Below are 5719 nucleotides of genomic sequence, written 5' to 3' on the forward strand. Positions count from 1 at the left end.
ATTTAGAACCAAGGACTGATCACCCCAATCTACCAAAGTGGAGACAAATTTGACCCCAATAACTACAGTGGGATATGCGTCAACAGCAACCTTGGGAAAATCCTCTGCATTATCATTTACAGCAGACTTCAAATCAAAGTGTATTTGTTTATTTGTCACGTGCGCCAAATACAACAGGTACCTTACAGTGAAATGCCAAATACAACAGGTACCTTACAGTGAAATGCCAAATACAACAGGTACCTTACAGTGAAATGCTTACTTACAGGCTCTAACCAATAGTGCAAAAAAAGGTGTTAGGTGAACAATAAGTGAAAACAATGTACTGAGCAAATGTTTGCTTTTTACCAAATTACCGTACGACAGACCACATATCCACCCTGCACATCCTAATTGACAAACAAACAAACCAAAACAAAGGCAAAGTCTTCTCATGCTTTGTTGATTTCAAAAAAGCTTTTGACTCAATTTGGCATGAGGGTCTGCTAAACAAATTGATGGAAAGTGGTGTCGGGGGAACAACATACAACATTATAAAATCCATGTACACAAACAACAAGTGTGCGGTTAAAATTGGCAAAAAACACACACATTTCTTTCCACAGGGCCGTGGGGTGAGACAGGGATGCAGCTTAAGCCCCACCCTCTTCAACATATATATCAARYAATTGGCGACGGCTCTAGAATAGTCTGCAGCACCCGGCCTCACCCTACTAGAATCTGAAGTCAAATGTCTACTGTTTGATGATGATCTGGTGCTTCTGTCCCCAACCAAGGAGGGCCTACAGCAGCACCTAGATCTTCTGCACAGATTCTGTCAGACCTGGGACCTGACAGTAAATCTCAGTAAGAGAAAAATAATGGTGTTCCAAAAAAGGTCCAGTTGCCAGGACCAGAAATGCAAATTCCATCTAGACACTGTTGCCCTAGAGCACAAAAAAACTATACATACCTRGGCTTAAACATCAGCGCCACAGATAACTTCCACAAAGCTGTGAACGAGCTGAGAGACAAGGCAAGAAGMGCCTTCTATGCCATCAAAAGGAACATCTATATCGACATACCAATTAGGATCTGGTGAAAAATACTTGAATCAGTTATAGAACCCATTGCCCTTTATGGTTGTGAGGTCTGGGGTCTGCTCACCAACCAAGAATTCACAAAATGTGACAAACACCAAATTGAGATGCATGCAGAATTCTGCAAAAAATATCCTCTGTGTACAATGTAAAACACCAAATAATGCATGCAGAGCAGAATTAGGCCAATACCTGCTAATTATCAAAATCCAGAAAAGAGCTGTTAAAATCTACAACCACCTAAAAGGAAACGATTCCCAAACCTTCCATAACAAAGCCATCACCTACAGAGAGATGAACCTGGAGAAGAGTCCCCATAAATAAGCTGGTCCTGGGGCTCTGTTCACAAACACAAACACACCCCACAGAGCCCCAGGACAGCAACACAATTTGACCCAACCAAATCATGAGCAAACAAAAACATAATTACTTGACACATTGGAAAGAATTAACAAAAAACTGAGCAAACTAGAATGCTACTTGACCCTAAACAGAGAGTACACAGTGTCAGAATACCTGACCACTGTGACTGACCCAAACTTAAGGAAAGCTTTGACTATGTATAGACTCAGTGAGCATAGCCTTGCTATTGAGAAAGGCTGCTGTAGGCAGACCTGGCTCTCAAGAGAAGACAGGCTATGTGCACACTGCRCACAWAARGAGGTGGAAACTGAGCTGCACTTCCTAACCTCCTGCCAAATGTATATATATGCATAATATGACATTTGAAATGTCTTTATTATTTTGGAACTTCTGTGAGTGTAATGTTTACTGTTKATTTGTTTATTTCACTTTTGTACTTTATCTACTTCACTTGCTTTGGCAATGTTTACATATGTGTCCCATGCCAATAAAGRCCTCGAATTGAATTGAATTGAATTGCAGAGCGAGACAGAGGTAGAGAGATGCAGAGAGAGACAGAGGTAGAGAGATGCAGAGAGATACGGAGGTAGAGAGATGCAGAGAAAAAAGAGAGAGATACAAAATGTTTATCATCAGCTCCAGGTTTGACTCTGACCTGTTATTTCCTGACACATAGCGTTAGTCAGCCTGGTATGTGAGACACAGCTAAGCGGCCGGGTCTGGTGTGATAATGGTTTTAAAAAAGTCATAAAAGGAAGCCAAATGACACATGCTCTCACTTGTTTCAATAACATCTGATCTGAGAGGTCAGCAGTGATACCCTTCTGCTTTTTCTAAACAACAAGAAGAGAAACCCCTTTATGATTGTCAATCCAAGTCAGATCCCATCACATCCACTCGGCTATCTCAGATTACATCACGACAACAACAAGCAATTAACGTTTGAGCACTCTTGAGATTGTTGTCGAGACGGACTCAGGCAGCAGTTGCAGCACTCAAGAGTTTTTTAACCTCGTGTGTGAGGGAGGGGGAGTGTGAGGGAGGAGGGGAGTGGGAGGGAGGGAGGGGGATGTGAGGGAGGAGGGGAGTGTGAAGGGAGGGAGGGGAGTGTGAGGGAGGGGGGGAGTGTGGAGGAGGGAGGGAGGGGGAGTGTGAGAGGAGGGGGGGGGAGTGTGAGGGAGGGATGGCCATGTCAATCTATGGGAGGGAGGGGGAGTGTGGGGAGGGAGGGCCATGTCATACTATTGGGAGGGAGGGGGAGTGGAGGGAGGGAGGGCCATGTCAATCTATGGAGGGAGGGGAGTGTGAGGAGGGAGGGCCATGTCAATCTATGGGAGGGAGGGGGAGTGTGAGGGAGGGAGGGCCATGTCAATCTATGGGAGGGAGGGGGAGTGTGAGGGGAGGGCCATGTCATCTATGGGAGGGAGGGGGAGTGTGAGGGAGGGAGGGCCAATGTCAATCTATGGGAGGGAGGGGAGTGTGAGGGAGGGAGGGCCATGTCAATCTATGGGAGGGGGGAGGGTGGGTGGAGGAGGTAGGCCATGTCAAATCTATGAGAGGGAGGGGGGTGTGAGGGGAGGGAGGGGCCATGTCAATTCTAATGGGAGTGGAGGAGGGAGTGTGAGGGAGGGAGGGCCATGTCAATCTATGTGGAGGGAGGGCGGTAGAAAATTCGAGCCGTTGTTTAGCAGAACTGTCAGCTGTGAGCTGGCCGACCGCTCAGAAAGGCGTTTTGAATGAAAGGAACACTGAGCGCTGGAAATTCAATCAGTGGCTCTTTTAGAAACGCCAGCGTCATTGTGCAGCAGGCAGAGTTTGGGTGCCGTCCTGCTTTTCAGCAATGTTTCCTTTGATTGTCGCCGGCCTTGCGGTGCGGTGGAATTGGTCTCTGGCCTCTTTTCATTGTTTGCTGTGGGGCTTAATCACCAGGTGTTCCTGTCGTTGCAGCAGGCTAGAAAGAAGCAGGGAACAAACTTAGATGTTTCTTTGTCTAAACCCATCACTGTGGTGGCTCTGAAATGCAACCTAGTCCCTATGTAGTGCACTACCTTTGACCAGAGCCCTGTCTAAAGTTAGCCACTACATAGTGAGGCCTGCCATTTGGATGCTCATTATCTGAACCAATCACTGTTTGGTTCCAGTTGATGCCATTAGATGGCTGTATCGTGGACCTAGTCACGCCCTGCTCTGTTCACCTGTCCTTGTGCTTGTCTCCACCCCCCTCCAGTGTCGCCTATCTTCCCCACTTATCCTCTGGGTATTTAGACCTGTTTGTCTGTCTTTACCATTCGTCTTGTTGTTCACAGTCACCCAGCGGTTTGACTCACGCTGTTTTCCAGTCTCTGTTTCCCCGTGTCCCCTGTTGACCCTCTGCCTTCTGACCCTGGGCCTGGCTGCCGTCCTGTGCTTGCCCCACTACTCTGGTTACCGACGTCTGCCTGACCTGACCCTGGCCTGCCTGCCGTCCTTACCTGGCCACTACTTGGGGTTACCAACCTCTGCTGTCCTGACCCTGGCCTGGTTGCCGCCTGTGCCTTTGCCCCATACTCTGGCGTTACCAAAGTCCTGCCTGACCTGACCTGGGCCTGGCTGCCGTCCTGTACCTTTGCCCCACTACTCCTGGGTTACCGACCCTTGCCTCGACCTGACCCTGGGCCTGCCTGCCATCCTTGTACCTGGCCCACTACTCTGGATTATCGACCCCGCTTGACCGCTGGCCTGCCTCCGTCCGCCTTGGCTTTGCCGCCTACTCTAGATTATCACCCCTGCCTGACCCTGACTGTCGTTTGCCTCCCCTGTTGTTGCAATACACATTGTTCTCAACACGTCTGCACTTGGTCTTACCTGAAACCTGATATCAGCACAGTGTTTGTAATGATTAGATGGCTGTATTGTGACCTCAGCACAGTGTTTTGTAATGATTAGATGGTGTCGTTGTGGACCTCAGCACAGTGTTTGGTACATGATGCGATGGCTGTATTGTGACCTCAGCACAGTGGTTTGTAATCGATTAGATGGCTGTATTGTGGACCTCAGCACAGTGTTTGTAATGATTGGATGGCTGTATTGTGGACCTCAGCACAGTGCTTTTGTAATGATTGGATGGCTGTATTGTGGACCTCAGCACAGTGTTTGTAATCGATTTCTCCGTCGGTGCAGGTTCCCCAGAGTGGGTCCCTCCATCCAATGAATGCATGGCTGTGTTGTTTACCACGGTTGGTTTTTCTGATGAAAGCGTGCTGTTTGAGGAACTCAGTCATCAATGGGCTTTTCTGATGAGCTTGTCAATGTGTGGCTTGACTTATCACAATATGCCTATTGTTGTTGTTTTGAGAAATGCTTTGGCGCTGTGGGCCCTAAACTCAACAATATTATCTTTTTTCAATGAAAGCATCACGTTGGGATAAACTAACCATATAGTGGGGCAACTCATCAATGATGCTTTCTGATGAAGACGATGCTTTTGTGAGCGCGTCAACGTGTGCTTTAAATCACCGTGGTACCTCTCATGATGTGTCTCGATGAGCATGGTGGAAAACTCCCAGTGATATGCAGCAGCACAGCCAGCGCTGTTGGTGTTACTCTTGCACTGTTTTCTCCAGCTCCTAAAGACAAAGAAAAGACAAATAATGCGTTTCTAATCTCTCTGTCTGAATGAAACTGAAACAAAGAGGAGGAACACAGATACTGAAGCTTGGACACACACAAGATAAGCGATTAAAGGGGACGAGAGAGATGGCGACGCGAGAGACACAGAGAGAGACAGAGAGAGGACAGAAGAGAGAGAGACAGAGAGAGAGAGACATCAGAGATCAGAGAGAAAGACAGAGAGAGAGACAGAGAGAAGAAAGAGAGAGAGACAAGAGAGAGACAGAGAGGAAAGAACATAGAGAGAGACAGAGAGAGAGAGAGACAGAGAGAGAGAAAGAGAGAGAGAGAGACAGACAGAGCAAGAGAGAGAGAGAGAGAGAGATCGAGAGAGAGAGAGAAGGAGAGAGAGAGAAGAGAGAGAGAGAGAGAGAGAAGAGAGAGAGAGACAGAGAGACAGAGAGAGAGAGAGACAGAGAGAAGCGAGAGACAGAGAAGAGAGAGCGAGAGAGAAGAGAGACAGAGACCCAGAGACAGCAGACAGAACAGAGACAGAGACAGAGACCAGAGCACAGAGCAGACAGAGACAAGACAGAGCGAACGCAGAGCAGAGAGAGAAGAGAGAGAGAGAGAAGGCAGAGAGAGCGGAGAGACAGAGCGCAGAGAACAGAGCGAGAGATAGAAGACAG

The sequence above is a fragment of the Salvelinus sp. IW2-2015 genome, linkage group LG15 (assembly GCF_002910315.2).
Source record: "Salvelinus sp. IW2-2015 linkage group LG15, ASM291031v2, whole genome shotgun sequence".
NCBI classification, from domain to species: domain Eukaryota; kingdom Metazoa; phylum Chordata; class Actinopteri; order Salmoniformes; family Salmonidae; genus Salvelinus; species Salvelinus sp. IW2-2015.